This window comes from Pongo abelii, chromosome 18, assembly GCF_028885655.2.
Source record: "Pongo abelii isolate AG06213 chromosome 18, NHGRI_mPonAbe1-v2.0_pri, whole genome shotgun sequence".
Classification (NCBI taxonomy): Eukaryota; Metazoa; Chordata; class Mammalia; order Primates; family Hominidae; genus Pongo; species Pongo abelii.
Window position 1 is genome coordinate 52188675 of NC_072003.2, and position 15332 is coordinate 52204006.

General features: G+C 38.6%; 1 pseudogene; it reads left to right on the forward strand.

The window, feature by feature from the left end:
* Positions 1-267: 267 nt before the first annotated feature.
* LOC100442346 (prohibitin 1-like) lies at positions 268-1190 on the forward strand (annotated as a pseudogene).
* The last annotated feature ends 14142 nt before the right edge of the window (positions 1191-15332 follow it).

A 15332-nucleotide genomic window follows, 5' to 3' on the forward strand; every position in this document is an offset into this window, starting at 1 on the left:
TAAAATCAAGTAGATTAATGACATTAAAGAAATTGAATAAGTAGCTAAAATATACCCACAGAAAGAAAAACGTTAGACGGTTTTGCAGATGAATGCTACCGAACTTCCGAAACTTATCATACCTTTCTTATATAAATTTTAGGGACTGCAATAATAGTAATAATAGCTAAAACTAAAAGGTTGGTTGCTATGTTATGAATACTGTTCTAATTGTTTTACTTATTTTAACTGTTTAATCCTCAAAACATATGTTTAATGTTGGTATTTTCATTTTCCTCATTTTCAAATTAAGAAACTGAGGCGGGGGAATTCATGTGGAGGTCAGCGTGGAAGCAGGTGTGAGAGGGTCCAGCAGAAGAAAACATGGCTGCCAAAGTGTTTGAGTTCATCAGCAAGTTTGGCCTGGCCTTAGCTGTTGCAGGAGGCCTGGTAAAATGAACTCTGCCTTATATAATGTGGATGCTGGGCACAGAGCTGTCATCTTTGACCGATTCCGTGGAGTACAGGACATTGTGGTAGGGGAAAGGACTCACTTTCTCATTCCATGAGTACAGAAACCAATTATCTTTGACTGTCCTTCTTGACCACGTAATGTGCCAGCCATCACTGGTAGCAAAGATTTACCGAATGTCAACATCACACTCCTCAACCTCTTCTGGCCTGTCACTAGCCAGCTTCCTTGCATCTTCACCAGCATCGGAGAGGACTATGATGAGCAGGTGCTGCCATCCATCACGACCGAGATCCTCAAGTCCGTGGTGGCTAGCTTTGATGCTGGAGAACTAATCACCCAGAGAGAGCTGGTCTCCAGGTAAGTGAGCAACGACCTTACTTACAGAGCGAGCAGCCACCTTTGGGCTCATCCTGGACGACGTGTCCTTGACACATCTGACCTTCGGGAAGAGTTCACAGAAGCGGTGGAAGCCAAACAGGTAGCTCAGCAGGAAGCAGACAGGGCCAGATTTGTGGTGGAAAAGGCTGAGCAGCAGAAAAAGGTGGCCATCATCTCTGCTGAGGGCTACTCCAAGGCAGCTGAGCTGATTGCCAACTCACTGGCCACAGCAAGGGACGGCCTGATGGAGCTCCGCAAGCTGGAAGCTGCGGAGGACATCGCGTACCAGCTCTCACGCTCTTGGAACATCACCTACCCGCCGACTGGGCAGTCCGTGCTCCTCCAGCTGCCCCAGTGAGGGCCCACCCTGCCTGCAACGCCGTGGGCTGACTGGGGCACAGCTCCGATGATTCTTAACACCGCCTTCCTTCCGCCCCCACCCCAGAAATCACTGTGAAATTCCATGACTGGCTTAAAGTGAAGGAAATAAAGGTAAAATCACTTCAAATCGCTAATTAGTCTATCAAATGAAACTCATTCTTCTCACATCCATCTACTTTTTTACCCACCTCCCTACCAAAAATTGCCAAGTGCCCATGCAAACTGGCTTTAGGTCCCAATTCGGGGCCTGCTGGAGCTCTGACCTGGGCACCAGCATTTGGCAGCATGCAGGCGGGGCAGTGTGTGATGGACTGGGCAGCACAGGTGTCCGCCTGGGTCCACGTGTGACCTCCGTCCTGTCGCTGACGGAAGATTTGCGGATGAAGGCACATGCGGCTCAACTGAGAAGGCAGGCCTCCGTCTTCTCAGCTGTTCCTGCGCAGATGCAGCTGAAGAGAGGTGCCGGGGAGGGGCACAGAGGAAGTGATCTGTCTCTTACCATAAGGCTGATTCTCTTTAACTGTGCGACCAGCGGAAGCAGTTGTGTGTGAACTGGGCACAGATTGAAGAATCTGCCCCTGTTGAGGTGGGTGGGCCTGATTGTTGCCCCCCAGGGTCCTAAAACTTGGATGGACTTGGATAGTGAGAGAGGAGGCCTGGATCCAGATATGAGTCCTGTCGAAGACTTCCTCTCTACCCCCCACCTTGGTCCCTCTCAAATACCCAGTGGAATTCCAACTTGAAGGATTGCATCCTGCTGGGGCTGAACGTGCCTGCCAAAGATGTGTCCCACCTGAAGGTTCCCTGGTTCACAGACTGCCCTTCTCCAGGGCTCTGTGCCTGTGCTGGGAAGGAAACAACCATGGGAAGGAAACAAATGTGTATAAACTGCTGTCAGTAAATGACACCCAGACCTCCTGGCTCAAAAAAAAAAAAAAGAAAAAAAAGAAAAAGAAAAGAAATTGGGGAAAAAGTTTAGTTGCTATAAGTAGTTAAAATAGAAAAGAAAAAGGGAAAAAGCATCATTTCACAAGACTAGCAGATAGAACTCTGACATGAAAACTAGACAAAGACAATACAAGAAAAGAAAATTATAGCTCAAACTCATTTACAAAAAGCATTAAAATTCTTTTTTTTTTTTTTTGAGACAGAGTCTCACTCTGTCACCCAGACTGGAGTGCAGTGGCGCAATCTTGGCACGCTGCAACCTCTGTCTCCCAGGTTCAAGCAAATCCTGTGCCTCAGCCACCCAAGTAGCTGGACCACAGGCACGTGCTACCATACCTGGCTAATTTTTGTATTTTTAGTAGAGCTGGGGTTTCACCATATTGGCCAGGCTGGTCTCAAACTCCTAGCCTCAAGTGATCTGCCTGCCTCAGCCTCCCAAAGTGCTGAGATTGCACGCGTGAGCCACCACATCCAGCCACAAAAATTCTAAATAAGACATCAAACCAAATCCAGAAATGAGTAAAATATTTATTCATATTATGATCAAATAGGACTTATCCCAAGAATGTAAGTTTGGTTTAACATTTTAAAAATCCACTAGCATAATCCATCACATTAACAGACCAAAATATATGATAATCTCAATAAATGCAGAAAGGAAAGAACTTTTAGCAAATTTGAAATATTAAATAGAAAGAAAACTTCCTTAAATTGTAAGACATCTGTCAAAACCCTACAGTGAACATCACATCTAAGGCTAAAACATAATACACATGTGGTCTCCTTAAAAGAAGCAACAAAGGTGGCTGTTATCCCCTTACACTTAGTATTGTACTGAAGGTCCTAGCCAGAATAATATAAAAGGGAAAAAATGTTTTTTAAATATAAGGAACAAGAGAATGGGAAGACAAGCCACACACTGTGACAAAATATTTGCAAAAGCCATATCTGATTTTTAAAAACTGTTATGCAAAACATGCAAAGAGCCCTTGAAACTCAACATTAAGAAAATGAACTACCAATTAAAACATGGCAAAAGAGCTGTACAGACACCTTACCAAAGAAGATATACAGATGGCAAGTAAGCATATGAAGAGATGCTCCACATCATATGTCACTGGGGCAATGCAAATTAAAAGAACAATGCGATGCCACTATACACCAAAATCTAAAAGACTGACAACACCAAACACTGGCCGGGATGTGAAGCAACAGGAATTCTCATTCACTGCTGGTGGGAATGCACGATGATGCCGCCACTTTAAGAGACAGCTGGGCAATTTTTTATAAAACTAAATATGCTGTTACTATATGATCCACCAATTGCACTCATTGGTATTTACACAAATGAGTTGAAAATGTAAGTCCACACAAAAATCCACACATAGATGTTAATAGCACCTTTATTCATAATTGTCAAAACTTAGAAGCAACCAAGATGTCCTTCAGTCGGTGAATGGATAAATAAACTAGCATATCCAGATAAAGGAATATTATTCTATGCTCAGAAGAAATGAGCCATCAAGCCACAAACAGACATAGAAGAACTTTGAATTATATTTCTAAGTCAAAGAAGTCAATGTAAAAAGCCACACACTGTATGAGTCCAACTATATAAAAGGCATAACTATGAAGACAGTAGAAAGATCAGTTGTTGCCAGGGGTTAGGGAGGAGGGAGGGATGAATAGGCACAGCACAGAGGATTTTTTAGGGCAGTGAAACTATTCAGTATGATACTATAATGGTGGATACATGTCATTAATCATATGTCTAAACCCATAGAGTGTCCACCACCAAGACTGAACAGTAATGTAAACTATATAGACTATGGGTGATAATGATGTGTCAGTGTTAAGCCCACAGATTGTAAGAAATGTATCCCTCTGGTGGGAGATGTTGATTAGTGAGTGATATGGTTTGGCTGTGTCCCCACCCAAATCTCATCTTGAATTGTAGTTCCCATAATGCTCACATGTGGGAGGGACCTAGTGGGAGGTAATTTAATCATAGGGGCAGTTATCTTCATGCTGTTCTCATGATAGTAAGTGAGTTCTCGCAAGGTCTGATGGTTTATAAGGGGCTTTCCTGCTTTTTGCTCAGCATTTCTCCTTGCTGCTGCCATGTGAAGAAGGATGTGTTTGCTTCCCCTTCTGCCATGATTGTAAGTTTCCTGAGGCCTCCCCAGCCATGCTGAACTTTGAGTCAATTAAACCTGTTTCTTTTATAGATTACCCAGTCTTGGGTATGCCTTTATTAGCAGTGTGAGAACAGACTAACACAGTGAGGGAGGCTGTGGGTGTGTGGGAGCAGGGGAAGTATGGGAATTCTAGACTTTCCACTTGGCTTTTCTGTGAACCTAAAACTTCTCTAAAAAATAAGGTTCATTTAAAATATATATATATATGTGTATGTATATGAGATAAACAAACTCATTGTTCATAGACAATATGATTATCAAGGTAAAAAATCCCAAGAGAATACACAAATTATTGGAACCATTAAGAAAGTTCAATAAAAATATTTGATACAAGGTCAATATTCAAACATAAATAACATTCCTATTATAAGGTACAAGAAATCCATGTAACCAATAAGTGATTAATATCAAGACTATTGACCAGGCATGGTAGCTCACGCCTGTAATCCCAACACTTTGGGAGGCGGAGGCAGGTGGATCATTTGAGGTCAGGAGTTTGAGACCAGCCTGGCCAACATGGTGAAACCCTGTCTCTACTAAAAATACAGAAATTAGCTGAGTGTGGAGTCGGGTGCCTGTAATCCTAGCTACTCAGGAGGCTGAGGCATGAGAATTGCTTAAACCCGGGAGGCTGGGGTTGCAGTGAGCCAAGATCGTGCCACTGGCACTCCAGCCTGGATGAGAGAGTGAGACTCAGTCTCAAAAAATAAACAAAAAAAGACTATATATTGATGCCAATAAATCAATAAGAATACAACCCAATAGAAATCATCACAGTATATGAATAAGCAATTCAGAAAGAAACTTAAATGACCAAGTCTCATTATTAATCAGGCAAATGAAAATTAAAAATAAAATGAAATATTTTCACATGTATCAGAATGAAAAAAATCTAATATCAAATGTTGGCAAGGATATGGGGAATTAGAAAATCTCATGCAGGGAGTAGATTGATAGATTTTTGAAAGTAATAATTGTTAAAAACCAGAAATTTTGCATCGAGGTGTTTACTTTAGAGAAACTCTTGCACAGCTGCAAGGATATAGTTTACAGTATGTACTAAAATTATTGCCTGACATATCAATCTTCTCTACATCATGATATGAAATGGATAACCCAGGCTTTCCTTGCCTTCCAAGAAAATGTTCTGTGTTTCAGTTGCTTCAATTATTAGTTTTTCTTATAGTAGGATTAAATCTGTCCAAAACTGATGCCCGGGTTCTTTCTGCTTTCTCTCTTCCATAGGCCTTCTCCCTTTTCTGCAAGGCTATTATTTGAAATTATCTAATACAAGTAACCAATATTGTGATGCTAAATGCTAATTAGGTGAGGTGTATTCATGTGCATATGCATAGAGGCTGTATTCAATACAGGGGATTTCAACCAAGACTGCACATTAGAATATAAGTAGAGAGTTATAGATGTTGTTGTTGTTGTTTTTTTAAGTAACACTGATGTTCAGGCCCCAGTAATGAGATTTCGATCTAGTTGGTCTAATTGGGATACTCTGGAGCTGGGGTATTTATATTTTTTTTAACTATCCAGGTGTTTTTAGTGCTCACCTGAGCTTAAAAACCACTTGCCTGGACTGCAAGGCCTCAGATGCAGATACAGAACAGTACAATGTTAGAACAGGACCTGGGATGGCCTAGGCAGATGCAAAGGCTTATAAAATAGTGTGTCTTTTCCTCAGCAATAGGCAGCCTTGCCATCTGGCTTAGCAGAGACTGAGCATAGCCACATATTACCAAACATGAATTTAATACTTTTCAAAGAACTGTATTTGAAAAGTACAGGAAAATACTACTGAACAATATTTAACTTTTGATCTAAAAATTCCTTTGAAGGATTTCACAAATCATCAGGCTTGGGGTATTAAAACAATCAGAGGTTATTAACAAAGATCAGTTTTAGTGCTTTCGTATCTACTGGATTTAAGAAATCCGTAAACCTGAGAGTGATTAGGATAGCCACTAACAAACTTGGTTTATACAGTACTGAAATCCTACTTAGGAAAAGCACAGTTGTGCTTCTGGGAAGTTGTGTTCACTTGGGAAAAGCCCATCTTCCTATTCTGCAAAGGAACGTGAAGGTGTTTACGTTGAAATGATACCAACATTTATTTATTGAGATAGAAAAATCTTAATAATACTTTAAGTTTTTTTTTAAAAAAGCACGTTACAATTATATGTGCACTATGATCTCATTTTTAAGAATATTTTCTTGATGTTTGTATATTCATCAAAATTGAACAGTAGTTATTTTTTATTTTTTCCTACAATAAGCAGACATGTATTACTTATATTTTACAAGATAATTTTCAAAAACAGGTAAATCATAACTGTCATATAGATATAAAAATGAACCTGTGTTAAAGGTTTATTTTACTCATACTGAGGGAAGTAGAGAGATGTTATATCCAAAGAAAAGGTAAAAAAAAAAAAAAGGCACCATTTATGGAGAAAATAAATGTTGAAAAAAATGAGCAGATGGAGGAAAAACTGATTTTTCCACAAGGGGAGAAGAAAACCGATTAAGCCTACCAGATAGAACAGAATTTGCATGTGTGTCATTACCTACAACTTACAGATTTAGAAAATAGAGCTAAGACAATAAAAGATTAAAATCATATAATGACATATTTTTATACGTGTAATAAATTATTTTTAAGAAAACAGTCACAAAAATAAGGGCTTCAGGACAGGCTTAGATCTATGTTCCAAGGCTACCACTTTCTAGTGGGCAAGTTCCTAAATTTTTCTTTGCTGTTGCCTCAGTTTCCTGATCTGTAAAATAGGGTAATAATCCCTACCATACAATCTTACTCTGAGGATTCAATTTAAAGAGCTTACTGGTCTGGCACACTGTGAGCGCTCAATACGCTGATGGTATAATCTAGTGAAGTACAATGCCTGGCACATAATGGGTGCTCCATCAAAACTGAATGGATGAATGAAGGAATGAAAATATGGATTCAGCTATTGCTCCCATGATGGCGCTGGAAGGCTTCAGTGTTGTCACCAGCATGGCACCAGTCTCACCGTGCCTTGAGTCCCAGACTGCACCACAGCCCCTCAGAAGACATGGGTCCCCAGATTATCTTTAGTGCCAGAGCTCTGGCCACAGGCAGCTCCCCAGTAGTGGAATAATAGAACCTCCATATGAACTCTTTATGGGAAACGTTGCTAATTTGTAGCAGCTGGACAGTATTCCTCATTAACATCTGTCTGTCAGCATACATGTCACATCATTTTACTATAGCGGCAGAAACTCAGCTTCAAATTCAATACAGAAAAAAACACCTGGATCTCAGTCTTTCAATGACTTTAAGGCGACCAGAAGTGCCTGCTCCTGAGTAGACCTCTGGGCAAGATGCCCCTGCCCTTTGGGACATACCACTGGGCTTTCAGCTATGATGATGCCCTCAAGGATTCTACGCCCATGACTCCTCCTCCATTGGACATGGGCAGCAACGTCTGGAAGTCAGTGATTCCAGATCACAAGTATCAGCACCTTACCAAGGTAGAGGACCCACCCATGACACTATCACCAGCCATTGACAGTACAGAGAAGGTCCTGCTGGTGAAAATTAAAGCTACCCATTCATCAGAAATTATTTGATCACAAAACAGACCCAGAAGAGCACTTAACATTTTGAGCAATAGGCAGGGCTAAGAGATCCTGGCTACATACTCTCCAAGAGGCTTACCCTCAAGAAGACCAAGCACCTTTGAGTGACAGAAGTGCTTCATGAACTAAAGCTATGGAGTGGGGAGATAACAAAAGAAGAGAAGCTCAGTGTATCAGCCCAGTCCATCCAAGAAGCACTCCCTACTCATCCCCTAAGCAGAAGCCCAGAGGCCAGTCCACTGTGGTTCTTTCACATCTTTACCTGGCCCAAATCCAGCACCATGTATTCTGAAAGTGGAGGTGAGGACAGAAACATATTATATAAATGGAGCCTCCTTGGACCAAGATCCCCAGAAGTATGATCTGGGAGGTTTTGCCAGCCAGGGCTACAGAGGAGCCCAGAAGCCCCCTCTAATAGAACTGATCCATGTCCAGATCACCTGAATAGCTGAAGATTAAGAAACCTTCAAGCTACCCAAGATAAACATCTCAGTGATGGAAGAGAAGAAATAACCACCAAGGACCCATAACCTCAAACCCTATGACTTGAGTATTCTCACATCCACTGCTTTCTAGAGCTCTTTCTATTCAAGTATTTCCAGATAGAGGGTGTCTTGTATTCCACTCCCTTTTACCCTGGATCTGATATAGAAAAGTTATATTTTTTTCTTAAAACCTCTTAAACTGAGGCTAGAGCTGGAGACATCACTAATTTTTTATAAACAGTACAAAGCTTGTCCTTATTGTGTGGAAGAATCATTTAAAAGACAAATGAATAAAAATAACTACAAAAATGTTAATGGGTACACAATATTTGAAGGTGTAATTTAGGACATTAATGGCATAAAAGGGTAGTAAAGCTATAAAGGAATAGAGTGCTTGTATGTGATTTAAGTTGAATTAGTAGCAATATAAGGGAGATTATCATAACTTTAGAATATTATATAAGACATACAGAAAACAAATAGCAAAATGGCAAAAGTAAGTGTTTCCCTATCAGTAATTACTTCAAATGTAAATGAATTAAACTCCCCAGTCAAAAGACATAGATTGGAAGAAGAGGTGGGAAGTAGGATCCAACTGTATGCTGTCTATAAGAGATACACTAAGGACAAAGATAGATTGAAAGTGAAAGGCTGGAAAAAGATATTCCATAGAAATGGAGGTCAAAAGAGAGCAGGAGTAGCTCTACTAATATCAGACAAAATATACTTTGAGTAAAAGCTGTTACAAGTGACAAATAAGAACTGTATATAATAATAAAATGGTCAATTCACAAGGAAGATACAACAATAAAAAACATATATGCAGCAAACACCAGTGCTTCAAAATATATGAAGGTAACATTGACAGAATTGAAGGGAGAAATAGACAGCTCTACAATAATAGTAACAGATTTTAACATCCCACTTGCAAAAATGAATAAAGCAACCAGACGGAAGATCAATGAGAAAATGAAAGACTGAAACAACACTTTTGACCAAGTGGACCTAATAGACGTAGAGATCACTCCACCTAACAACAGCTGAATACACACTTTTTTAAATAAACATGGATCATTTTCAGAATACCCCATATATCAGGCTGCAACACAAGTCTTAATAAACTTCAGAAGATTGAAATTATACAAAGAATCTTCTGATCACAACAAAATGAAATTAGAAACCAACAGCAGAAGGAAAACTAGAAAAGTCACAAATATGTGGAAATTAAACAATACACTCTTAAACAACCAATGAGTTAAAAAATAAAAAGAGAAATTAGAAAATACCTAAGATGAATGAAAATGAAAACACAGCACAACAAAACTTATGGGATGCAGTGAGGGCAGTGCTAAGAGGGTAAGTTACAGTTGTAAACACATTTAAAAAAAAGAAGAACAATCTCAAATTAACAACCTAGGCTGAGTGTGGTGGCTCACATCTGTAATCCTAGCACTTTGGGAGGCCAAGGTGGAAGGATCACATGAGGCCAGTAGTTTGATACCAGCCTAGGAAACATAGTGAGATCATATCTCCACAAAAAATAAAAATAAAAAATTAGGTAGGCATAGTGGCATGCACCTGCAGTCCTAGCTACTCAGGTGACTGAGCAAGAGGATTGCTTGAATCAAGAAGTCCAAGGCTGCAGTGAACTAGGATCATGACACTGCACTCTAGCCTAGCAAGACCCTATTCCTAAATAAATAAATAAGCAAATGACCTGATTTACACTTTAAGAAACTAGAAAAAAAGGGAAAAAAACACGAAGCTAGAAGAAAATAAATAATAAAGATTAGGCCGGACATGGTGGCTCACATCTGTAATCCCAGTACTTTGGGAGGCCAAGGCAGGCTGATTACCTGAGCTTAGAAGATCGAGATCAGCCTGGGTAACATGGCCAAACCCTGTCTCTACAAAAAAAAAAAAAAAATTATCCAGGTGTGGTGCCACATGCCTGTAGTCACAGCTAATTGGGGGACTGAGGTAGGAGCATTGCTTGAAGTCAGGAGGTAGGGATTGAAGTGAGCCAAGATTGTGCCACTGCACTCCAACTTGGGTGACAAAGTGAGACCCTGCCTAAAAAAAAAAAAAAGAAAGAAATAATAAATATTAGAACACAGATAAATAAGATAGAGAATAATAAAGCAACAGAGAAAATAAATAAAACCAAAAAATAGAATTTTGAAAAGATAAATAAAATTGACAAACCTATAGATAAATTGACTAAGAAAAAAAAGAGAAGACTCAAATAAATAAACAAAATGAGATACGCAAGAGGGGCCATTACTACTTATCTTAGAGAAATAAAAAGGAGTATGATAGTATTAAGAGCAACTTTACAACAACAAACTGGATAACATAAATGAAATGGAAAAATTCCTGGAACACACAACCTACCAAGACTAAATCATGAAGAAATAGAAAATCTGGATACATCCATAATTAGTAAGGAAATTGAATCATTAGTCAAAAACCTCCCAATAAAGGAAAGCCTAGTACCCAGAAGGTGCCTTCACTGGTGAATCCTACCAAACATTTAAAAAATAATTAACGCTAATCCTGCTCAAACTCTTCCAAAAATATGAGAGGGAGGAACACTCTAAATCTATGATGACAGCGTTATCCTGATATCAAACCAGACTCTACAAGAAAACTATAAAACACTATCCCTTATAAATATTGATGCAGAAGTCTTCAAAAAAATACTAGAAAGCCAAATTCAAGAGCATATTAAAAAGATTAAACACCATGACCAAATGGTTAGGCAAGGATGTTTCAACATATGAAAATCAATCAATATAATGCACCACATTGAGAGAATGAAGAGAAACAAACATATAATTATCTCAATTGATGTAGAAATAACACAAATTGACAAATTGTGTTGACAAATTCAACACACTTTTATGATAAAATGCTCAACAAACTAGGATTACAAGGAAACATCCTCAACATTATAAAGGTCAAATATGAAAAAACTCACAAACAACAATATACTCATTGGTGAAAGACTAACAGCTTTTCCTCTAAGATCAGGAACAAGACAAGGAGGCTCACTTTCACAGCTCCTGTTAAGCGTAGTAGTGAAATTCCTAGCCAGAGGAATTAGGCAAAAAAGAAATAAAAATATCCAAAATGGAAAGAAAGCAGTAAAATTTTCTCTGTTTACAAACAACATGATCTTATATGTGGAAAACCCTAAAGTTTCCTTTTTTTTTTTAAACTTCAAGTTCTGGGATATATGTGTAGAATGTACAGATTTGTTACATAGATATACATGTGCCATGGTGGTTTGCTGCACCTATCAACCCATCATCTAGGTTTTAAGCCCTGCATGTATTAGGTATTTGTCCTAATGCTCTCCCTTCCCTTGACCCCCAGCCCCCAACAGGCTCTGATGTGTGATGTTCTTCTCCCATGTGTTCTCATTGTTCAACTCCCACTTATGAGTGAGAACATGCGGTGTTTGGTTTTCTGTTTCTTGCTGGGAATAATGGCTTCCATCTTCATCCATGTTCTTTCAAAGGACATGAACTCATTCTTTTTTTATGGCTGCATAGTATTCTATGGTGTATATGTGCCGCACACATTTTCTTTATCCAGTCTATCATTGGTGGGCATTTGGGTTGGTTCCAACTCTTTGCTATTGTAAATAGTGCTGCAATAAACATACGCGTGCATGTCTTTATAATAGAAAGATTTATAATCCTTTGGGTATATACCTAGTAGTGGTATTGCTGGGTCAAACGGTATTTCTGGTTCTAGATCCTTGAGGAATCACCAAACTGTCTTCCACAATGGTTGAACTAATTTACACTCCCACCAACAGTGTAAAAGTGTTCCTATTTTTCCACAGCATCTGTAGTTCCCTGATTTTTTAATAATCACCATTCTAACTGGCATGAGATGGTATCTCATAGTGGTTTTTATTTGCATTTCTCTAATGACCAGTGATGATGAGCTTTTTTTCATATGTTTGTTGGCTGCATAAATGTCTTATTTTGAGAAGTATCTGTTCATATCCTTCACCCACTTAGTGAACAGGCAACCTACAGAATGGGAGAAAATTTTTGCAATCTACCCATCTGACAAAGGTCTAATATCCAGAATCTACAAGGAACTTAAACAAATTTAAAGTTTCCATTTAAAAAAAAAAAAAGCCAGGTGTATTGGTTCATGCCTGTAATTCCAGCAACTCAGGAGGCTGAGGCACGAGGATAACTTAAGACCAGGAGTTCAAGACCAACCTGGGCAACATAGCAAGGCCAGACACAGTGGCTCACGCCTGTAATCCCAGTATTCTGGGAGGCCAAGGACAGTGGATCACCTGAGGCCAGGAGTTTGAGACCAGCCTGGTCAACATGGTGAAACCCCATCTCTACAAAAAATACAAAAATTAGTCGGGCATGGTGGTGCATGCCTATAATCCCAGCTACTCAGGAGTCTGAGGCAGGAGAATTGCTTGAATCCAGGAGGCAGAGGTTGTGGTGAGCTGGGATCATGCCACTGCACTCAGCCTGGGCAACAGAGTGAGACTCCGTCAAAAAAAAAAAATTCAGCAAAGTTCCAGAATACAAAATCAACATGCAAAAAGCACTTATGTTTATATACACTAATAATGAGCAATCTGAAAAAGGAAACTAGTAAAACAATTCTATTTACAATAGGAGCAAAAAGAATAGAATAAGAAATAAACTTAGCTGAGGAGGCAAAAGAATTGAACACTGCTGTAAAACATTCCTGAAGAAAGCTAAAGAAGGCACAAACATTTCTGTCTTTAACTTCTTTCAGCAATGTTTTGTCCAGAAATCAACTTTCACATACATGGTCAAATTATCTTTGACAAGGGGGCTAAGACCATTCAATGGGGAAAGAACAGTCTTTTCTTTTTTATATATAATTTTAACTTTTATTTTAGGTTCATGGGGTACACGTGTAGGTTTGTTACATGGGTATATTGTGTGACACTGAAGTTTGGGGTGCAAATGATCCCATCACCCAGGTAGTGAGCATAGTACCCAATAGGTCATTTTTCAGCCCTTGTCCCCATCTTACAGTCCTTCTCTTATGGTCCCCAGTGTCCCCTTCTCTTATAGTCCCCAGTGTCTATTGTTCCCATCTTTATAGTCATGTGTGCCCAATGCTTAGCTCCTACTTATAAATGAGAACACACAGTATTTGGTTTTCTAGAACAGTCTTTTCAACAAATGATTTTGGAAACATCCACATGAAAAAAAAATAAAGTTAGACCCTGACTTTATATCATATACAAAAGTTACCTCAAAATGGATGAAAGATCTAATTGTAAGAATTAAAACTGTTAGAAGAAAACATAAGAAAAAGATTCATTACATTGGCATTGGCAAGGATTTTTCAGGTATGACACAAAAACTACAGGCAACAAAAGAAAAAAGAGAAAACTTGGACTTCATTTAAATTTAAAACTTCGTGTATCAAAGGGCACTATCAACAGAGTGCAAAGGCAATTCATAGAAGGGGAGAAAATATTTGCAAATCATATATCTGTAAGTGATTGATACCCAGGATATCTAAGAACTCCTACAACTCAACAACAAAAAATCAACCCAATTAAAAAATGGGCAAAGTACTTGAATAAATATTTCTCCAAAGAAGATATACAAATAGCCAGCAAGCACATGAAAAGCTGCTCAACATCACAAGTCATTAGAGAAATGCAAATCAAAACCATAATAGGATACCATTTCACACTCATTAGGATAGCTATCATAAAAAAATTTTAATGGAAAATAATTAGTATTGACAGGGATGTGGAAAAATGGAAGCCTTTGTGCATTGCTGGTGGAAAGCAAAGTGGTGCAGCCACTGTGGAAAACAGCATGATGGTTCCTTGAAAAAAATAAACATAGAATTACCACATGATTCAGCAATCCCACTTCTAAACATATAACCAAAAGAATTGAAACAGGGATATGAACAGATATTTGTATGCCCATGTTCATAGCAGCAGTATTTACTACAGCCAAAAGGTGAAAGCAACCCGAGAATTCATAGACAGATGAATGGATAAACAAAATGTGGTGTATACATACTGTGAAATGTTATTCAGCCTTACAAAGGAAGAAAATTCTGACACATGCTACAACATGAACCTTGCTAAGTGAAATAAGCCAGTAACAAAAGGATAAAGATCGTAAATGTTTACTTATATGTGGTTCCTAGCGTAGTCAAATTCTTAAAGACAGAAAGTAGAATGGAGGTTGCCAGGGGCTGGAGAAAGGAATGTAGAGTTATTGCTTCATGGGTACAGAGTTTCAGAAGGGAAGGATGAATTCTGGAGATAGACGGGGATGATGATTGCATAACATGGGACTGTACATGCCACAAAATGCCACAAAACTCTACATTTAAAATGGTGAAAATGATAAATTTCAGGTTATGTGTATTTTGCCACAATAAAAAAGTATTTATTGATTACATTCTTTTTTAAAACATTTTCAACATTGTACCAGATTTTTGCTCTCCCAATCACAGTGACCATTCCCATATTTTGCTCACTGCATCTCCTCTTGAGTTAGAATCTGTTTAATTTGCACTCTATTGATGAGTATTACTTTTTTGATTTTTAATTTTTGTGGATATATAGTAGGTGTATATATTTATGGGGTGTATGAGATATTTTGATACAGACATACAATGCATAGTAATTACATCAAGGTAAATGGCATATCTGCCCCATCAAGCATTCATCGTTTGTGTTACAAACAATCCAATTGTACTCTTTTAGTTATTTTAAAATGTACAGTAAATTATTCTTGACTGTAGTCACCCTGTTGTGCTGTCAAATACTAGATCTCATTCATTCTATCTAACTATATTTTG